At 44.6% G+C, this 22,654-nt stretch overlaps 1 long non-coding RNA gene across 1 annotated transcript in view; it reads right to left on the bottom strand.

Moving 5' to 3' along the window:
- LOC139046234 (uncharacterized) overlaps positions 1–22,404 on the bottom strand; it is a 35,257-nt gene extending 12,853 nt beyond the window's left edge. Inside the window, exons 1-3 of the long non-coding RNA XR_011506052.1 lie at positions 22,217–22,404; positions 15,992–16,115; positions 15,622–15,754 (exon numbers count right to left, since the gene is read on the bottom strand). This is a non-coding gene — a long non-coding RNA (uncharacterized lncRNA). The remainder of the gene's footprint in view (positions 1–15,621; positions 15,755–15,991; positions 16,116–22,216) is intronic.
- Positions 22,405–22,654: the final 250 nt, after the last annotated feature.

The following is a 22,654-nucleotide window of genomic DNA, read 5'->3' as shown; positions in this document are numbered from 1 at the left end:
AAGATAGTCTTCCCAACAAATGGTATTGGAACAATTGGACATCCACAGGCAAAAGAATGAATCAGATGCAGACCTTACACTCTTCACAAAGATTAATTCAAAATGGATCATAGACCAAAATGTAAAATGTAAAACTATATAACTCCTAGAAGATAACACAGGAGAAAATCTAGAAGACCATGGGTTTGGTGATGACTTTTTAGATACGACACCAAAAGCATAATCCATGAAAGAGAGAGTTAATAAGCTGGACTTCATTAAAATTAAAAACTTCTGCTCTGTGAAAGACACCGTCAAGAGAATGAAAAGACAAGCCACAGACTGGGAGAAAATATTTCCAAAAGACACAACTGATAAAGGACTGTTATCCAAAATACACAAAGAACTCTTAAAACTCAACAATAAGAAAACAAACAACCTGATTAGAAAATGGGCCAAAGACCTTAACAGACACCTCACCAAAGAAAATATATATATGGCAAGTAAGCAAATGAAAAAATATTCTACAGCATACGTCATCAGGGAAATGCAAATTAAAATGACAATGAGCTACCACTATACATCTATTAGAATGGCTGAAATCCAGAACACTGACAACACCAAGCACTGGCGAGGATGTGCAACAACAGCAACTCTCACTCATTGATGGGAATGCAAAAGGGTCCAGCCACTTTGGAATACAATTTGGCAGTTTCTTACAAAACTAAACATTCTCTTACACTATGATCCAACAGTAATGCTCCTTGGTATTTATGCAAAGGAGCTGAAAGACATGTCCACACAAAAACCTGACACAGATGTTTATAGCAGCTTTATTCATAACTGCCAATACTTGAAAGCAACTAAGATGCCCTTTAGTAGATGGATAGATACATAAACTGTGGTACAAACAGAGAATGGAATATTATTCAGTAGTAAAAAGAAATGAGCTATCAAACCATGAAGAGACATACAGTAACCTTAAACGCATATTACTAAGTGAGAGAAGCCAATCTGAAAAGTCTGCATACTATATGATCCCAACTATACGTCATTCTGGACAAGGCAAAAAAAACCTATGGAGACAGTAAAAAGATCACTGATTGCCAGAGGTTGGTGGGGAGGGAGGGAGGAACAGGCAGAGCAGAGAGGACTTCGAGGGCAGTGAAAATATTCTGTATGGTACCGTAATGGTGGACGTACATACATTTGTTGAAACCCCTAGAGTGCACAACACCAAGATTGAGCCCTGATGTAAACTATGGATGCGGGTCACAATGAGGTGTCAGTGTGGGCTCGTTGTTTATAACAGATGAACAGCCCTGATGGGGGATGTTGCTAATGCGGGAGGCGGTGCATGTGCAGGGGCCGGGAAATCTCTGTACCTTTCTTTCAGTTTTGCTGTGAACCTAAAACTGCTCGAAAAAAAATAAAGTCTTTTTTTAAAAAAGTCAAAATTTAAGCTCCACCCTTGAGCTCGAGGCCCCAGGCCAAATGGCTGCTCATCCCCACCTTCTTTCGTAGGATCTGGGCATGTTCCCATACAGCTCATTCCCAAGAAAGCCTGCGGAGGAGAAATGTGGAGAAAGTAGTGTTTCCTGGCATTTTGAGGAACATAAATGTGTTTAAAGCAATAGACTCTTTCTCCAGAAAAATTATACATCACAAATTTGCATGAAATTTTGGAAAACTCTGCATCCACCACTCCTGTGGCCATCCTGGGACTCCAAGAGGTCTGTGAGACCTGAACTAGAAGTGGGAGTCAGGGCTGAGACATAAAGTATTTGCTGTCCCAGGAGAGTGGGAAGCTCACCCCCACCAACACTCCAAGGAAAGTCTGTCTCCCCATCTTCTGTACCAGGTTCATTCTTCCTGGAAACCAACCATGAAAGAACTCAGCTCACAGCAGTAATGGATTTGGTGTGCCCAAGTTTTGGGAAAGGCCACACTGTGCGCACCTGCCTCTAGCACAGCCTTCTCTAAGATCCTTCTAGGGACTGGCACCAAGGAGGGAGAGCCTCCAGGCCCCCTGCCTGCCGGGGTCAGAAGGCTGAGGCTGCAGTCCTAGGAAACTTGCTTTCACGCTATCAAAAAAGTTCTTGTGAAACAGTACTGTCACCAGCACGGAACCAGGTGCTACGGGAAATGGGGCATTTCCCAGAAATGTGTAAGACATGGTCCCTAATTGCAAGTAGATTAAGAGCTCTTTGGAGGCTAAAAACAGATATCATTTTAAGAGAGAGAGAGAGAGACCGCGTGGTCAGAGCTTAATCGCCATCCAAGTCTAGAATGTTTTACAAAGACCAGTGTGCTACACGAGCCGAGGGCCCGTAGGGTACAAAAGCTTCCAGGAAAAGGTGGCACTTGAGCCAAGCTTATTTTAGGTGGCCCTGTAACTACCGTTCTCCTCAGAGTACACTTTCTTCTACCCACCTCCACCTTAATCCACCAGAAGCCACCTCTCAAGAACTGTCTCAGCACCCATTTACTGATTCACACTAATGAGCCCGAAAACGCTGCCGCTGACACTCAGACCACAGGCTCTGGGCTGCTTGTGTTCCATCACAGGGTTTCAAGGTCAGAAGGGACTGCAGAGGTCGCCTAGTCCAAACTCTCTTCTGTTGCTTAAGAAAGAGATGCCTGGGGATACGTTCTCCAGACTCCCTAGGAGAGTAAACCCAGTGGCCGTGGCAGTCTGGTCAACAGAGTTAGCCTGTGCCCACGAAGAAGCAGCAGCTGTTAGGAGACGAAGCACACCTGAACAACCTCAGGGGCACAAGCAGGACACGGTCACGTCAGATTCAGGCCATCATAGTGCCAAATTGTGTAACTATAGCCATACATTGAATTATCCCTTCAACCAACCAAAATTCACCAGATCAGCCAGATCGTGGTCATCAAGGACAAATCTCCAGGTCGGGTGGAGGTTTGGTAGTTCACACCCACGCTAGCTCTAGCCCAGCTTAGAAGTCCTGGAGGGCAAGGACTGAGCCTCATTCATGTGAGCATCTCCAGGCCTCGCTCGGCGCCCGACATTCACCTGATAGCTCAGAGTGGCCTTGGTGAACGCAACTGAATTGCACAAACTAAGCTGTGCTGAATGATACAGAACTCATTAGTGTGAGTCAGAGCAACATCAGGCAAGGAAGAGTGACAGCAGCTGGAAAGGAATAAAAAGATGAGTAAACCAGCTCCCCTCCTCCCTCCCAACCACCTCGGGATCTCTCAATCCAGAGAGAAATGTCCACTCAGAAACACAGTGAGACAAAGACACCGATTCCACCTGGAAACAATATTTATAATAGCCAACATGTATCGAGACCTACATAAACAGCCGGCAGGCACTGTGCTACATTCCTTACACTGAATCTTCACACATGGATACTACGAAGTAGGTTCTCTTATGAGCTCCATCTCACAGATGAAGAAACTGAGCCTTAGAATAATTAAGTTACAATCAGTGAGTATAGAAATGGGATTTGATTTTTTGGAAGGAGTAGAAATTGAGCTGGGTTTCAAAGGATGGTAAGACTATGATATCAATATTCGGATAGAAAAAGAGGGAAAAAATGAGAGAAGACGTTCTCAGAGGGGTAGGAAGAGGACCAGGACAGAGCAGCGTCTGTGCAGCCAAGAGAGGCGGGGCTTCAAGGAGAGCACTGGAAGAGTTTCATGGCACAGACTTGGCAAATCAGATAAGGACTGAACTTTCCATTGAACTTAGCAAGAAGGAGGTCAGTGTTGACCTTAGCAGGAGCAGTAAGTGGAATAGCTGGGATGGAAGCCAGGTTGTGGTGGCCAGAACAGGAACAAGTCAGAGGCCCCGAGAGTTTAGGTCACCTGGTGGGAGTAGCCCGAGCATGTGCGGAGCAGAATCAAGGAGGGTTCTTTACGATAAGAGGAGCTTGAGCTTCTCCACAGATGAAGTAGCAGGAGCCAGTGAGGAGGGAGAGGCTGGGGAGGAGAGAGAGAGAAAGACAGAGAGACAGAGAGGATACAGATGGAGGGGGATTTGCCTCTAGAAGAAAGAGGGGCAAAGCATCCTGTCCTTTAGACATCATCCTCTTCCCACATCCTATGCACAGATTTTCATGAAAAAATTTAATTTTGCATTTTTGCCTTTTAAAAAATGGCAAGACAGGAAAAGTCACACTTAGTGAGTGCATACTTCACGTCAGGCTTTGTACTAGGTAATTTGATGCTTAGTGGCTCATTTAAAAGTCTCAAATGCTCAGCTGGCTACAGGAGGTGAAGTGCCAGCCAGGTGACATCTGGTCCCAGTTCTGTGAGACTGGAGTTCAGGGCATCAAAATGCTTGTGTGGAAGGGCCCCCATGGAGCACGCAGCCCACTGCCATCTGCCCAGTGAACGTCCCAGGATGGCAGAGAGAGAATGACTAAGTCCCTGGCATTCCCCCAGTGACCTCCTTCTCCAGTAGTCAGCTTCCAAGGTAGGGAACTCAATCACCGAACATTATCTTCTTCTCTTTCATCTTGTAGAGGAAAATAAAATGCCCTCAGGTATTCACAATTTGCTTACTCATTGAACATTATTAAGCACCTGTTGTATGCCCCGCTGCATCAGTTTGCTTTTGCCACATAACAATTCACCCCAAAACAACAATCATGTGTCATTTTTCACGATTCTGCATGCCCAAGTAAAAATCAAGGACTCTGACAAAGGGACAGTGGAGGCACAAAGGTGGGAGTGGCCATTTCTGCTTGGGGAGCTCAGGGAAGGCTCTGCTTCTCTGAAGAGAGAAGCACCTGATGGAGGTCTCAGACCTCAGACACGAGGTAGAAGTTCACCAGGCAAGGAAGGGAAAAAAATGGGGGGCATCTGAAGAAACAAAAAGAGCAGGTAAAGTGCAGAGCAATGTGAAACAACAGGGTGAGTTTGGGTGAGCAGAACACAAGATGAGGCGATGACACGCGAGAGGCTGGAGAAGTCAGATCTTGAAAGATGGTCAGCAATGCAAGGGAAAGACAATGGAGAAGAGGAGACATTTTTGAGAGCTACTTTGAAGTGGACTTGACAAGCGGATGCAAAAAGTTAGAGAGAAGGACCAGGCCCAGGTTCTGGCCTGTGTTAGTAGATGGATAGCGGTACTGTTAGTCAGGAGGGGGCTATAGGAAGAGGGGAACAGGAGTAACAAAGATGAATTTGGTGCCCTTGGGACATCCTGGGACGTCTGTTCAGTGGGTGGTTGCCTACATTGGTTTGGAGCTCAAAAAGAAAGTTCTGGGCTGGGGAATTCAAGTTGCAAGCTGTCAGCATATGTAGTGCTTTAGGGATATTAAAAAGAATAGAGATCTTAATCGTGGATCATCCCAGCTGGCAAAAAAAAAACACGAGGAAAAAAGTAATTATTTTTTAAAAAGAACAATCATTTTCAAATTCTTTTCTTTCCCGACAAAGAAATTAGCCAAGAGTTTGTTTCAAGACCAAACAAAAAAGGGGAAGCAATCGGCTTTCTACATGAATGCAATGGGTAATTCACAAGGCTCTGAAAAACACAGCTGCAGTTTTGCCAATAATTTCCTGTGCTGTGTAAGCAGTACCACATTCTCTGAGTTTTTCCCCCTTCAAAAAGGTGAACTTTGCTTTGCCAATAAGCAGGGGCAGAACAATGTACTCAGTCTTCAGATTCTTTCTGGGGAAGACCATGTTCTTCTAGAACAGTCTTCAGATATTAAATGTATGGTGTCCTGCTTTGGTTCCTTCTTCAGTGGAGAACAGAATATGTTGGGTACAAGTGGCCCAGTACAGTGAGCGTTTATCACCCACGTTGCTGATGAAGATTGAGAGAGAGGAGATGGGTCCTGGCAACAGGTTTCTCACTGAAGTATATCCCTACCTTGTAGGAACTGCTTGCTTCTGTTTGAGGAATATTTTCTTACTCCACCAAAAAGAAAAACAGAAACAGTAAGTTTGCCGTCAAGGAAACTGGGGAAAACTGGACACTAAATTCCCTCTTAGAGAACCACCATCGTGAAGACACTTGTTTAATGTGATCTAAGTCAGTGTTTCCCCAAACTTATTTGGCCGAGGAAACTTCACTTCACGAAGCTCTTACTACCATCTAATGGTCTTAGGAAACCCCAAAACGCATCTCGGGAAACACCGTCTCCAGAGCGTAGGGCTCCACAGAGGGCCTCGCCCTCCCTCTGGGCGTTTCCATCAGCACTGACTCAGATTTGTAAAAACAGGCGGCACGTTCTCCCGTCCCCACAGACCTGGAGACCGGACCTCAGCTCTGGGCGGTCTCTCCCCATTCAAATTCTGAATTTGAGTGGTCAGAACAGCTGCCTCCCCTCCCCCCTACCCTGCTCCTGGGGGATCCCATTGAGGAGGAAATCCACCATTTCCTGCCCAGGCAGCACCTCTGGTGAAGTGGGCCTTTGACCTGCTGAATCGGGGGTCTGTCTTCGGGATTTTTCCAGGACAGAGAAAAAACTCCTCTTAGAAAAGATTCTTTGTCCCTGATCAGCACACCTCTAGGGAAAAATACAAACGAACACAGTCAGATTTCTGTAGCCCAATTTTCTATTCTGTTCTGTGTATTAGGTCAATGGGAGGCACTCTTGTTTTTTGTTTTTAAACAAAATCCAGTTCAAGAAAAGTAAAAATGTTTACAACAGCTTTTTTCTTTTAGATATTATATCCTATTTTAAGTCAGAAAATGCGACATCTGCATCAGCTCTTAAGGATTTTCTTTTTATTTCCTCATCACTGAAGATTTTCTTTTTCAGCTAAAATGTCAGATGCTATAAATTTTGAATGTACCTTTGAACTAGATTTGTGTAAGATGAGACCAGGAGTACTGAGGGAAAGTGTTTAAGAAAAATGGGAAGATGGAGGGAATTGAGGAAGGGGTGGAAATTGGATCAAAGTCTAGCTATGACAAATAAAGAAAGAAAGAAAGAAAGAAGCAAATAAATCACTGCATTGACTTCATGAGGAGATTCCAGGTGCTTGAGAAGTAGGAGGAGAGAAGTAAAGAGGGGTGTTTGAGCGAATCAGAGACTGGGCCTGTGATGGGGGTGGGGGGGTGCAAGTACGATAGGAAGAGCTGACTTTATCTTCACTCAAGACATGCAAGATGGGTGGACTGCGACATTCTTATTGCATCCCTCCCTCATGTGTAGAGTAGAGGCTGAGAAATGATCTTTCATCTTTCTTCTTGGGTCTTTGACTTGTTCCTTCAACCCACACTATATCACCCACCCTGTGCTCAGGCCCAAATGCTACCTCCCAGGCCTACATGGATGCTCCAACCCATTGGAGACCCCATTTGCCACAGTGGAGGAAGGAAGGTTGACTGAGTTACTCAACTCAGGTAGACCTTTCACATGCAAGTGTATAGGGTTTATACCAATTGGTTAGAATTGCTCTCAACTGCAAGTAACCAATAAAGTGACTTAAATAAGTAGGAAGAAATCTAGAGGGAGGCAGCTGTTGGTTTTGGTCCGGTACATTACCAAAGTCGGGTTGATGTCTGCAGTTATTTCCCTATGATCATAAGATGATTGCCTGTGCTCTAGACATCACATCTACATTCAATCTTTCTTTTCGTGTCTAAGAAGAAAGACGAGGAAATAGGTCTTTCCCGTTTATCAGGAAAGAGAAATAGTTCCCAGAAACCCCCAGCAAGCTTTGACTTACAACTCATGGGCCAAAACCATATGACACAGACATGCCTTGCTTCAAGGGAGGCTGGGAAAGAGAGTATTGAGATTTCCAGCCGCTGAAATGGAGGCTGTAAGAAGACTGAGTAGGTCTGTTGGCTTAGCCAATGATAAACATCTGCCACAGGATTTTTACCCACTAGTTTTATTATTAGTGGATGCTCATTCCTGAAATTAGATCAAGGGTCCCATCATGAAGCTAGTAAGACCACATTCTGCTCATCACTACACCTGACCGTTTATAGTTGAGCTGTGGTGTTAGTGAGCTAATGGTTTGCAATAAGTTGGTTCCCATTTAAAATAAAAGCTTTTAAATTAGTTTAATTTTTGTTTTAGGACCACTCATGTCTTCCAAAAACCCTCAGGTTTCTTTGGTTTACATCAAAGTCCTATCTAATTTGCTCCCAAGAGGAAACCTACCACAACAGTGAAGTTGTATATTTCCACAGGGTTTTGCCCTAAACTGTTAATGAGTTGTGACTTCCTTATATGTACATGCAGACGAGACTGGAGCACTCCAAGCAGGTAGACAGAATTCGAACCAGATGGTTCAAGGAGAGGAAACTGGATTAGCAGATCATTTCAAACACCTCCATGTGTTGACTGAAATCCATAAGGGGAATGACAAAACATGTACCTGATTTTCTCAACAAACTGTGCACCATCTTGAATATTAAACATCGAATGGAGGGTGGGGTAAAGTGAGCTCTGGTTTTTCTTTCCTTGTCACAAGAACCATAGCCTAGTTTCTCCTGATTAATGTATCCAGAGGAGAAAAAAAAGAAACGCATGGCTGGTTTATAGACTCTTACCACCAAGGGACCCTGTGGTAATCCTATAGCAACCACATTTGAATAAATCGGAGGTGGCAAGGGTGTGTCTAATTTCCATGAGTTCCTGTATGGAAAGCAAATCCCATTTTGCTTGATTTTCCAGTTTAAACAATAAACCATAAGAGTCTCTCATCCCCACCCTTAAGCCAACTTCATTGAAGCTGGGGCTGATGCAAATTAAGGCACTTTCTTGTAGTATTCGTGCTCCCAACCCCCGACCCCCAGTTTAATTAAAGCCCAATTTGGTGGAGTAGTAAACTGGTATTTACAAATCACGAGATAATCTGGTTCCAGTAATTAAAAGGATTTTCTAAATCTTGTCCTCCATGTTAGAACACTCGTTTTAATAGTTAATTAAAGACTCCTTAACCATCCTTTGAAGGAAATTTGAAAAAGAAAAGATTAGGGACCTGCCACAAAGACATTACTGACAACAGGAACTGAAATTCTTTGTTAAGCCCTTTAGGGAAAACTAAAGTCTTCATTTACCTAAAATACTTTGGGCATGCAGGGGTTTTTTTTTTTTTTTCTTTTAACAAAAGGAGATACTTATTTGTCTTTGTAAATAAGTATAATTTGAGGGTGGCCCTGTAAATTTCACAGCTGTTCCACAGAAATAAGCCAGCTTGCAAGTTGCCCGCATCCCACGGCCACTGCAGATAGGCTGCAGATAGGCTGGGAGCACAGGGGTCTTGTTCCTTTGGTTTCCCACGCTACGGCTGGTGGCAAAACGTCAGACTCCTCAGCAGGGCCCCCTAGGGACAGGGAAGAGCAACATTCCCCCTTGGAGATTCCATGTGCCTCTCATACTGGAAATGGGTTTAAACTAGTTAGATTGATCATTCAATCAACATTTAACCAGCCCTGGGCTAGGTGCTGGAGGCACACAGTTGAGTACAGCATAGTCCTCACTACTCCGGGACTTGACCCTAATTAAGAAGACAAACACTTGCCCAGGTTTGTCTTTGCTAGTTGCACAGACTTGTAAGATATACTGGAGCTGCAAAGGCCACGGTGAGAATGGGGCGAAGAGGGAGAGACTCTGAATAAGAAACCCTCCTGGCGGGGGGAGTCCAGCTCTGCCTTACTGGGTAGAAGAGGCTGGTATCTGGAGAATACGATGCCCAGATGGAGAGAACAGGACACAGTGGCAGGAAGGAGCCATGCAAACTCTTGAGATCCCTGGGCTGGAGCCAAGGGTGCTGGGCGTGGGCCTGGGCGGAGGGGAAGAAGGATGAGGTCAGCAGGGGCTTTCCCACAGGCTGAGAGGTTTGTTTTAGTCATAGACAAAGGGCTTTGGGGGGATGCTAGTGACTGGGTGGGGGGCAAAAAGAGACTTAGGCAGAGAGCAGTTCAGATGTTACTCCTCAGCGCTGTGGCAGCGGTACCCAGAGTGTGCTCTGAGACCAGGGGTCTTTACACCGAGGCACTCACACGCCCGGGGGGCACAAAGACTTTCCAGATGGTACATACACTAAACGGATCATTTGAGGGCAATCCATTTCTAGACCCTCAACTTCTATATGACCTTTTTCCTAAAACTGCCTGATAACCGAAATCACATTTGAAAAAGAAAGCCACATCCCTCACTTATGCTAAATCTTTCTGTGGTGGCCTAACATCCATCAGGGCACCTTGTCCTCTTGGTTCTTCCTGTTAAGGATGAAACTTGGCCTCTGAGAGAGGTTCCGAATTTAGAATAATCGATGCAGTATAGATTAGTGACATTGATTATTCAAATGTTCCTGGAACGTTTCCTGGAATTATCAACGTTTTAAAGATAAAACCCACAGGTAAAAATTCTATTTAAATTCTTTCTGATTCAAACAGCATTTCAGGAAGTTACTTAAAATCTATTTTATCAAATCTGTCATAAAATATTTATTTTAATTACAGACAGTTCTCATCTAATTTCAAATTACAATGTGCTTAATATTGTCTGCCTCCTATTAAAGAGTGAACTCCTTTAAATCCAAGACGGAAGAATTAAGTTGTTAACTTAAATGTTTACGAAAGAGTAGATAGTTTTTGAAAAATCTTTTGGGAGTGTCCAAGCAAATGAGTCCTTTGAATATGCTGGTGACGTTAGGGTTCTCTGTTTCTGCCAAGTGTTGACCATGGGAGACGGACAGCACCAAGGGGCAACGTGAAGGCACTTGATGCCTCCCCCTCAATGATCTCCACCACCACAGCCTTCTCCAGCCACCCCCCAAAAAACACACACTGAGCACATAAGCCTCTTACTATACATGGGAGCATCAGGTAGCGGCATGCTGGGGCCTGTTCAGATGGGCTCGCACCAGCAATTTGGGCACAACTGGCAATTTAAATGTCCTCTGAGAAAAGAGTTCTGGAGCAGTAGTTCCAATCAACCATGACCATACTCGTGCCACGCAGGAGAAGTAGACAACCTAAGCAATTGTGAAGATGAGACCAGACCCCTGGAGTGTCTGTATACTTCCCTTTTCATACCCGGACGTCAAATCGGTATTTTTCCTGCTGAATTCTCTGGGAACCTGCTTCAGTTCTTAACATCATTTTGTATGAATACACACAGCCTCTGTTCATAGGATAATTAAATTGTTCCTGATTTGGGCCTTATTAGTGACATATTTTTCATACCACAAAGCATGTAGAAAGAAGCCAGTTAGCTAGAGGCATGGGCCAGAAGTTGAGAGGACCTCCACGATACAGGACCATCAATTTATGCGACAGATCAAATCCTGTCCTTTATGTCCATTTCACGTGCAATGTCTTTCCAACATAATCCAGAATGCTTATAAGTATTGTCCTTGCCTTTCTTGAACAAAATTCTAAAAGTGTACTTACCTGTCCATATAATGCCTCTAAACACTTCCGATTTAATTAAATCTCTGAATAAAAAGATATCTTTTCAATTCCAAAATTAATAAAATTTCTTATCTGATATCAATTCAACAAGATAACCTATTGATTGACCGAATCTTTGACTTTTCAGCTGAGGATTTTGCCCTTTGTGTCTAAGAGGACATATGTCATTGTGCAAAATGGAAAGGCCATCTGGCAAGAGCTCTCTGCTAGATAAGGAAGAAGGCGCGTATTCTGCAGCAGTGATGCGCAATATTGACTCTGCTGAATGCTGTAAAAATGAAAGCGCTCCGACAAAAAATGCCCTTCAGATGCAAGCTCCGTATCTCCCCGTCACATCTGTGCTGTCTCTGCGCAATGACAAGTCATTCTGACATAGCCTTCCCTCGCCCTCAGAGTCCCCACAGAGCAGGGTAAAGGACCAGGATAATTCTCTAATGCAGGGTAAGCAACATATAATTTCAGAAATGAAATGGAAGCCTCTTTTCAAAAGACGGTGTGGTGGTCTGTGAACTTTCTTTTATTACAGCACGCCATTCCATTGCTTTGTAATTACAGATTTTCCAAGACATTTGCTCCATCTGCTTGACCGAGAGCTCCTCAAGGGCGTGGGCTCAGAGGACCAGATTTATCTCCAAATCCCCGACAGCTAGGGCCAAGACTGACACAGAGTGAGCGCTCAACAAAGATTTCTTGAATGAATGAGTGAAGGGAAAATTGAATTTATTTTTGATGGTGGCGATCCTCCTTGAATGAGCGTTTCTCCCCTATTTATCTTCTCTGTCACTTTTAGAACACACCAATACTTCCTCTCTGTACTGCTTGACATTGTTCTAATTAAATTTCTTCTTTGGAAAAAGTATATATATATATATATCTTTTTTGTTCCTTGTATTTCTTTTCTGCAATTTGTTCCCAAGGCCTCAGGTCTCAAAGCTGTCCTTGACCCTTCAACTTACACTGAGTTCCCACGGCCACTTCCTCAGCTGGGCTGCCTGGCGTTATCTCTGAAACATTCCTAGAATTGCTGCTTGCTGAGGTCGAAACTCATGTGCACACCTTAACCTCAGTTCCAATTTTCCCATATACGGGAGGTCCACATGCCTCCCCACTGTCTGAAGGGCTAAGATGAAAATCCTGTGTCTGCTCCACATCCAAGAAGCGTGTAAATCACTTCCTCGCGTGTCCTCATCTCCTCTGACATTTGGGACTTCTCTAGGCTAGCTTCCACCCTCAATCTGATACGGCCCTTCAAGTTATTTCCTGAGAGCCAGTGATCCCATGTGCAGACTTGTGTTTTGTTTTGTTTTCCCCCGGCTCTGCTACTGACATGATAAAAAGCTGGAGACAAGCTATTGAACTTGACTCTCTCAGAGAGTATAAAGCAAGGATTTAAAATCCTTGGCATTCATCCCACTGTGGAGTGTAGCTCTAAGGATGAAGGAGTCTACAATTGTAGTAAAGAATTTATTACTACGGATCTCTATTAGCAGTACTATAATTTTGCTGATGACGGTAATGGAGCTCATAATAATATAAAGAAATATATTAGCAGGCGTTGAGGCTCAGAAAGAATGATCTGCCCACTGTGCTCCCTCCCTTCTCTAAACCCTACTGGGCTGTTTTTGGCAAGCATCAAACTGCCCAGTGATTAATTTTTATCCTACCACTTTCCGTGGGTTAGCTTTGTCCCAACGAGACTGTAAGAGCCTTGGAAATAAGGCTCCTGCTTGATCTTTCTCCTGAGCCTCTGCAGTACCAGCTTCAGGACAGGTCACATAAGTTCTCAGTAACGCTTTTTTTTTTTTTTTTTTTTTGAGGAAGATTAGCCCTGAGCTAACATCTGCTGCCAATCCTCTTCTTTTTGCTGAGGAAGACTGGCCCTGAGCTAACATCCATGCCCGTCTTCCTCTACTTTATATGCGGGACGCCTACCACAGCATGGCTTGCCAAGCGGTGCCATGTCCGCACCCAGGATCGGAACCGGTGAACCCCGGGCCACTGAAGCAGAATCTGTACACTTAACTGCTGCACCACTGGGCCGGCCCCTCAGTAACACTTTTTGATTGGCAATATAATTTCATCCTGATGATTCTCCTTATCAGAGTGAGTAAAAGCTGGTTTACGATTTCTAATGAGAGTGCAAAGTCGAAAAATTACTAAGTTCAACACCTTTTTTTTTTTTATTTCTCTGGAAAGAACTTGCTCCAAGCCCTCCCAAAGCCCTGCAGGCAGCCCCCAACCATTCTGCGTACTTACAGCTCAGGCCAGTCTCCTGCTTTCAGGAGCTGATGCTGAGCCTGGGCTGGTCTCTTTTCAACTCACCCGTGTTTCCTGGCCACATTCCTCTCCAGCCTCCTCACTTTTGTAGGTCAACCCCTGAAAATGCCACAATTGTCAGAGACAATGGACTCAATAGGCATAATGTCCCCACCCCTACCCCCATGTGCAGCTCAACTGGCCTTGTGGTCCCACTCCTCCTGTCTGCTGCTAAAAGGAGGGAGGAACTCACGTTTATGAAGCCCCTGCTCCAGGTCAGCACTCCTCTAGTGGCTTTACAACGTGTGTGTGTGTGTGTGCGCGTGTGTGTGTGTGTGTGTATTTCTTCCCAAATCTCTCTTCTTCCCTCCCTGCCTCTCTTCCTCTCCTCTCTCAGAGAATAGTTTTGGGAAGCAATGTGCTGGTAAATGTGTGGCGGGAGCCCTGATTTGTAGGGTTGGCCCACTGTCCTGGTGGAATTAGTACCACCCTAGCCAGTTTCCAATTACCGATGTGACTTCACGCACACGGCGGTGAGAAGAGATGCACGACCCGCTCCAGCGGGCAGGGTGCAGTGGCTCTGGTTTGGGGTGAGGGTAGGTGACTCTGCAACTCAAAACTCTCTCCCCTAAAGTTCCTGTGAAACCAGCTCATAAAGAATAAGCATAGGGGCCGGCCCTGTGGCTGAGTGGTTAAGTTCACGCGCTCTGCTTCGGTGGCCCAGGGTTTTGCTGGTTTGAATCCTGGGCGCAGACACGGCACCGCTCATCAAGCCATGCTGAGGCGGCATCCAACGTGCCACAACTAGAAGGACCCACAACTAAAAAAATACACAACCATGTACCGGGGGGCTTTGGGAGAAAAAAGGAAAAATAAAATCTTTAAAAAAGAAAAAAAAGAATAAGCCTAAATTTGACTTCATTTTTTTTTTTTTTTTGGCATCTCACTTTTAAAATTTGACTTGGCTCCCTTGTTATATATACATGGAGGACCAATGATTTACCCTGAAGGGTAGGAGACTATGCTACCCTCTGCCCAGGGTTTGTTACAGAAGGACTGCCTGGGCTTGCAAAAAAGCATTTTTCTCCAGTTTCTTAAATGCAAAGCATGCAGAAAGTTTTAATAAAAGGCACTTAAAAAATAAATATTACCTTAAAACCACTCCTGCAGACTCCCTGGCAACCCCTGGAAGTGCCGACTAGCCCATGAGCTAATTATCCTGTAAATTTCCTTTTCGTCCCTGGTGTGGAGGTGAGATCTAATTTGAAAGATTAAAATCTTTGCATGATTACAGTATATGGTAATTGTTAAGCTCTGTAGTTACATGCTCCATAGCTACTCACTGCAAAGAATTACAAGGTGATTTGTGCCCGAAAGACAAATTCCAAGAATTTTGCTTCTACAAAAGGCAAGGAAGTGGAAGTGGCAAGAAGAACAGATGTGCGAGCAGTTTACTGTGAACTTCAGGAAAGAGGGACTTAGGAGGTCTCTGGATTCACAGACTGGCCAGCTGGCAGAACGCCTTCCTGTGCATTTCTTAGGTTGTGCTCAACTTTATTTACATAAAAGCTCTGCTCAAGTGGGTCAAGTTACCGAAGGAGTACTTAGCCTAAACTCTGGAGGGGTTCCAACGGCTAGTACTCTCACAGTAAGGGAACCAACCAAACTATGTGCTCATCACTTTCAAACACAAAAGGCTGAGTCCAATCTTCTTGAACTCGGTACTAGAGCATCGACACGAGATTTTACATATACACATGTACATTTTAAATAAAAATAAAGCTTTCAGTATTTATGTTTCCAACTCCACCACTATTTGGTTTTGTGCCAACCATTCTTTCTCTCCCTTAGATCGCCCCGGAAAATTCATTCATTAAACAAATATTTATTCAGCAGCCAGTGCATGCCAGGCTCCTGTTCTTGGCACCGGGGACGTGATGATAAATAAAACAGATAAGGTCTCTGCTCTCATGGACTCAGAGCCCAGCAGGAAAGAAAGATTTACTAATACTTACCAGTATTAACGACAATTACTAATAACTTCCAAGTCCTGGAAAGAGAGGGGCAGAGCCCCAGGGAGAGCGTAGGGCCTATCCTAGTTCAGGAGTCAAGGAAAGCATCCGTGAGGAAGTCATGCTTCTCGGAGACCTGAAGGGTGAGTGGGCAGTATTAGCTAGGAGAAGGGGGAAGGGCCTTTCTCCAGTCAAGCAATGCAAAAGGCGTTTCCAAGGCTATTGTCTTTTAATGCCCTTCTCCCTCCCCACCACGAAGATGCCCAGCCCAGTTTGCTTATTGTAGCTAAGACTCCTTTAATTTTTCTAGTTATAACTTCCAATGTTTCTGGGAGCTGCAGGCATAATTCTAAAGGAACGAGAAATATCAGACCTGATGAAAGTGAGCCTTTATGTAGATGGGCAATAATGAGTCACTAGAAATTAAAACTCAGAATGGGCTGGGAGAGGCTTGTTGTAGCATCCATTCCGCGCAGGTGTCCAGGCGTCCGGCTTCCCTAGTAAAGAGAAGGGGACACATGAGCAGCCCCAAGAAAGGGGGGCTGAGGCAAACGGCTCAAAGAGTGCAAGGTAAATGGTGGCTCCCTGGGGACCAAACAGAACCATTTCAGGCCACCAAAAAGGGGAATGTAGAATAAACTCCTTTCCTTGGAGGTTCACATATACAAAGTGATAAACATAACTAGACAACTGTCAATTTTATGCCTCACGTTTTATTGTAGTGACTCAGCTTAAACCATGTCAATATCCAGAATTTTTGGAAAAGTCACCCATTCCCCTAAAGGTAGGATTTTTCACCCGACATTAGAATAGGCGCCTCACTATTCACCTGTTGGAGCCTACAATCGGAAGATGTTGTTATTGATGGTTTTTAAACTTATAACCTTAGAAGTAGGTTTTGTTTTTTAAATAAAACTAGGAAAGTAGAAAGAAAGGAAACACATGATCTGTAGGTGAATCATCATCCTAATAAAACCATAGTTCACATTTGGGTATATTTCTTTTCAGCCTCTTTTCTTACACATTGTTTTGGGGTTTTGTTTTTCCTTCTTAACATATCTAATTTAATACTCCGCATACAACTTGGATGGAGAGCTGCTTTATTTTTGTTTAACGTGCTACCATAAACATTTTCCTCTCTACGGCGTAACTTTTGTAAACGTTACGTCTAACGGTTGCACAATATTCCATCAAGTGGATCTGCCCTTGTGTATGTCACCGGTCCTCTTCTCTTGGATTTCGAGGCTTCCATGAACATTTTAACCTGAAGCTTTCTCAATAATGAAGAATGTCTATAGCAAGGACCTTTGGAAATGGCATGACTGGGTCAAAGGTATCAACCTTTTAAAGATTTCTAAAATTTAGAGTTCAGATTGTGTCTTAAAATACTGTGTCCGTTTATACTCCCGCTGACAACGTATGAAAGCATTTGTTCATTACACCCTGTCAGTTCCCTCTCTTTCCCCCTTAACTTTTACGAATTTGTTAGGTAAAGGAAAACATAGATGCTATGTTGTTACTCTGCATTTCTGTGTGGTTGATATTTTTCATGTTTTAGTTTCTCTTTGATATATTGTCTATTCATGATCTTTGTTTATTTTCTGTTAGCCCTCTTTTATGCTTTTGGAAAAGCAAAAATTGTTTGGTTTTTGCCTTAAAATTTTTTAACATATAGAACCTTTTCATTTTTTTGATATTAGTTCTGAACTATGATCATAACGCAGATAATACAATTTTCATTCAAGATGTTATTTAAACACACCTCATTTTTATTTCAGATTAACTCAACTACTCTGAGACTGACTCTACAATGTATCTTTTTACTAGACTAGTCTTTTCTTACTTATGTTCTTACAGCTTACCTTCTTACTTTAAAGCTATCTATGTATAAGGGCCGACCCGGTGGTGTAGTTGTTAGGTTTTTGCACTCTGTATCAGTGGCCCAGGGTTCCCAGGTTTGGACCCCGGGTGCAGACCTACATGCTGGTCATGCTGTGGCAGCATCCCATGTACAAAATAGAGGAAGATTAGCACAGATGTCAGCTCAGGACCAATCTTCCTCACCAAAAAAAATATATGTGTATATGTATATTTATGCACACACACAATATGCAGGCAGAGACAAAAAGAGGAGATACAATTTAATTTGCTCTCTTTTGTCTTAGTCATCAGTTCAATAAAACATTTGGCTAAGTTATAGGCGTTCATTATATATGATATTCTTTTCCTACAAGTATAGAAAATTGAGAATTGAATGTAAAATAAAAATATTAACTAATGAAGACCTTTTCTTTTTAAAAAAAAAAAGCTAGCGTGTAATTTATATTTTTTAAATAACTATTTGGAAGGTTGCGCATTGATTTCACTGAGAACATTTTTTAGCATCCTCATTTGGAATTGCCTTCAGAACTGTCTTTTGAGTCTCCTTACTGCAGACAGCGTTACCCAGCCTCATTACAAGTCTTTCTCACCTGTTTTGGTCTAACCTGCCTGGAGAGGGTTGCACCGGTGGAGTTTCTCTCATCCCAAGGGCTAGAGGTCTGCCACGAGGCATCTGCCCTTGTCAGTTATCCCCGAGAATCTAAGTGCAAATCTGAAAACCGAAGCAGGGAGGAGGTTCAGGAACAGAAGGTCCTTGGAATGGGCGCAAGGCATCCAATGGCTGCTCTCCTGAGTCCAGGCGCTTCTTCGGCTGTTGGCTCTGGTGGGGTCTCCACGAGCAGGTGTGCCGGGCACAACCAGGACCACCGGACGTGATGGCCCAGCTTCTCGAATGTGCGTTGAGAAGTCCCTTTTGAGCCCTTGCTTAAATTTCAAAGACTTAGAATTCCTTTTATTTTTTTTCAAGAACTAAGAAAAATTGCATAAAATCAAGATTAAACTGAAATTAGTAAGGCTGCGCTATACAGATTTATCACGTTCCTGTTACAATTAACTGTGTGCACACAATTTTGAGCTCAGCTTTTTCTGATGAAACGTGAACATCATCAAGTCTACGATGGCGTAATATCACGATTTAGAAAACCGGCACCCGTGATGCTCTGAGTACAGAATGGCGCTTATGTCCATAGACATTTGCTTGGAAATTCCTAAGATGCTCATTTTCTGAGGTCAAATCAGCAGTGTGATCGATTATTCACTTAAAAAACACTCTTGGGCATCTCAGCCACAACGAACTAATGTCTTTGGTAAATCAATAATTTTTCTCTCTAATCACAAGAAGAAACCCAGAGCATCAGAAAAGTCATCAGCAAAAACGTACAAAGATGTGCCAGCTGTTTCTGGCAACCCGGTGAAGAGGCGACGGAAGAAAACAATAAGAAATGTTCCCCATATGTCGGGAGATGAGTGGTAATGGAAAATACAAACAAATGACTAACACTTGTCTGTACGTTATTCAGGTGCGCAGATAAAATGCATCCATCTCAGCATCGTGTCTTCTGGATGCAAATCACTCCGCGGCTCAGGCCATCTTTTCCAGAGGCGTGTGAGTCCTCATGCAGCCCCAACCATCAGTGGTGTCAGCAGTTTCGCTGCATAAGCACTTTAAAGATTAAATCCCAGCGTCTGAACTGGCATAAAACATTCTGTATGAAATAACTCACAGTACAGGCTTTCCTTTTCAATTTCCGAATCGGTGTTGCTGTTGTCTGGTCTTCGATAAGGCTTAGAACCTTTCCCCTTCTCTCCAACTCCATTTCCTCGGTCCGCGGCCTGACGCCCCTCATCAGCCCTCGTCGGCCTCGTCGGGTGGGCTGCTTCGGCTGTGTTTGCTGGGCCTCGGTCGGATGCAGGAAGGAAGGAACGCACGGGGTCTGCCCACTGAGGGTCCCTCAAGCTCAGGAGGACACAGCCCTTTGCTTTGCGCATGTTGAAGCGGGTGCAGACATTCATTCCCTCGGGAATCCACTGTCTTCTCCAGGAAGTCAGCTTCGCCAGAGCCAGAAGCAAGGGAGCAGACACAGTGGGCGATGAACATCCTAAGGGAGCCCAGGCTGCACACGGCCAACCCGGATGTTAGTCAGTGAGTCAGTCATCAATAAACCAGACTGTGGCTTTGACCCTCTGGTGGGGTTCAAACACTTGGGGCGACATCCCCAGGCCTTACGGGAGAGCCGAGGGGGCCATCACTCGAGGCTGTGGGACCCCAGGGGTGACTGTGGGCTTCACTACGTGTGCATGCAGCCGTGTAGGCTCTTTACTTGGGACGAGTTTGTTGAAATAGGGACCTCACAGAGGTTGCTGCATCTCTTGCTTTAAAAAGTCTTGAGAAGAAGTTAGTATATTGATAAGGAGATCTGATCGGTGGTTACCAGGGAAAAGGGGGGGTGGGGGGAGGGCACAGAGGGGGAAGTGGTGTACCCACAACATGACTAACAAAAATGTACAACTGAAATCTCACAAGGTTGTAATCTATCATAACATTAATAAAAAAAAAAAAAAGTCTTGAGAAGACAGTTTTGTTTAGACTAGAAGCAGAGAACTGACCAACTCAGTTCTCCAAGGAAGGGCTATCACCCCTGGGGAAGCGTGACAATTTCTGGGAGCATTTTGACTCTTGCCCTGGTTGGGAGGCCCCGCTTGCATTTCACGGGGGGCCAAAGGTGGTAAACACGTGTCAAGTGTGGGAGATGGGCCACATGACAAGAAGTGTCCCATATCCTGCCCTAATTTGAAATGAATGTCCAATATGTAAATGAAAACCTTGATAAAATTATCTGAGCCTGACATCCAACTCTATTTATAATAAACATATAAACGCAAAGTATTTTTTCACAGATTTATTACACATTGAATTTTTCAAGAATGCAATCAGTGTGTATAAATACTTGTCTCATTTGGAATTTTACCTAGAATTGACGGCCCTTTCAGTAAATCTCCGATGACAGTGTATCAGGCTGCGTATGTAGCTCTGCATTCCAGCAGAGCTACAAATATCCTGACCCAGTCCTTATTCCAAAACACCAAACGTAAAGAGTGTTGACGATATTCCACTGAGTATTGTCTTCTCTTAGGCCTGAACTAATTCATTAGAAATAGTTGTAAGCATTGGACTAGTTCATAATATCCTTTAGTTTAGTCACGCCAAAAATATACATGCTTTTATTATAAATTACTCTCCTATTATTTCCTGTCTATTACAGTTTCTGCGGACCGTGTGTGTCCCACCCAGATCCCCGCTTCAGGGCTTCCCAGGGGCTGACAGCCCACAGCTGAGTGCCAGCACCCCTCCCAGCAAACCACTCAGGAGCAGCCGGCATCCACTGACCGGCCGGTGGGGAACAAGGCTCTGATCAGCCACATTCTGCAGCATCAGCCCAGCTCCAGAGCACCCTGCGCGTCTGCTGAGTCATTCGTGGGACTGAGTCAGAGCCCAGCCCGACCTCCCCCTCTGCCCAAGCCTGCTTCCCTCGCTCTGTCCCGAAGGTGTTGGTCCTGGGAGCAGGTCCAACACACCTGCCGCCCTCATGCCATCTCAGGTTCTGTTTCCCAGGGAACCTGAACCGTGACACAGTTAATGGTTTTTGGACATCGGGTGGTATGTTATCTGCAATTTTAATTTGGGGCAGTAAAGGGGGAAATTACAAACTATTTGCAATTTAAAGAGGCACAGTCCCCGATGGGCATGAGAACCTCTGCATGACATGGTCTCCTCGGGGCCTCCACCCAAGACCCTGTCCTCTAGGGCGGGAACACGGCCTGCCCCAGATGGGCTGCAAGTCACCAGACCCAAGTGACACCTTAGGTAACTGTTTCTCACGCACTTGGTTAAATGAGGAGTCCTCTCCAGCATCACTTCACACCAGCCCTTCTTCCCCAGGTTATACCCCCACACCATGCAGCCCTCAGTCAGTACCGGCCACACGTGAGGCAACCAGCGAAACCCAGCAGCGCGTGCCCTTCCGCGTTCCTGAGGCCTCACACCCACTGGCCACATGTGTCTCTAGCTCTAAGACACCAGGTGCCTCAGACGGTCACAGGCTGCCTCTGCAGCACTAGGCACGTGGTCCTTTAAGATGTTTTAGATGAAATAGAGTTTTAATTTAATTCTCAATATCAGAAAATTAAAGTTCTTCTTTAACTGTCAACTGAAAAAGATTCACAAAGCCAGAGTAGACCTGGAGTGTGTGTGAGCATTTGAGTGTGTGTATGTTTGAGTGTGTGTATATGTGTTTGAGTGTGTGTTATTGTGTGCGCATGCGTGTGAATATGGGTTTGAGTGTGTGTGGTATTGTGTGCGTGTGTACGTGTGAGTAGGTGTTTGAGTGTGTGTGTGTGTATGAGTGTATGTGGTATTGTGTTTTGTTGTGTGTGTACGTGTTTGAGTGCATGTGGTATTGTGTGTGTGGTGTTGTGTGTGCCTGTGTGCGGCTGCTCTCCGTGTCTGTGTGGGAGAGAGAGCCTCTGGCCTCAGGGAGTGCAGCGGAGGTCGGCCCTAAGGCAAGTTCAGCGAATAGCATGTTTGTTCCTCTGCCCCAACTTTCTGACCAAGCTGCCCCAAACCAATGATTCAAACACCTTTGAAGGAACATAATTTTCCCTCATGTCAGGAAACTGTCCTTTTATACTCAATAAAGCTAGAATGAGGATTATTTACCTGGTTCTGTAACTCCATTCAAATCGATTTTGTGTCGATATAACACTTCAGCATGCCACAGGGTCGTCAACGATCTGAGTCGTTGGACATTCCACACAGAAACACAGGTCAGTGTCTGGAAACTGGAACCCAGCTCCCCGGTGCTGGCACTGCCTCCAGTCTGTGGGCACAGAGGCATCCGGTCACTCAGTCTCCTGAACCCCTTCGCCTGTGACGCTGGGACGCTGGCCAGAGTTTCCACCTCTGCTTCCTCCCAGGGGTGTGGTGATGATTAAAGCAATAATGTCTTTCCAGTACAGAGACATTCCAGACTAAAGACACTGCATGCACATTCTGCTTCCAGTGACACAGGCTGATGTAATTGCGAGCCAGGGAAATAAGATCAAGCCAGGTGTCCCACCTACACAGCAATGCTATTTGCCTTACTCTCGTGACTTG

This window comes from Equus asinus, chromosome 9 (genome assembly GCF_041296235.1).
Source record: "Equus asinus isolate D_3611 breed Donkey chromosome 9, EquAss-T2T_v2, whole genome shotgun sequence".
NCBI lineage: Eukaryota > Metazoa > Chordata > Mammalia > Perissodactyla > Equidae > Equus > Equus asinus.
The sequence above is the reverse complement of the archived record's forward strand: the minus strand, read 5'-3'. Positions and strand labels throughout refer to the sequence as shown.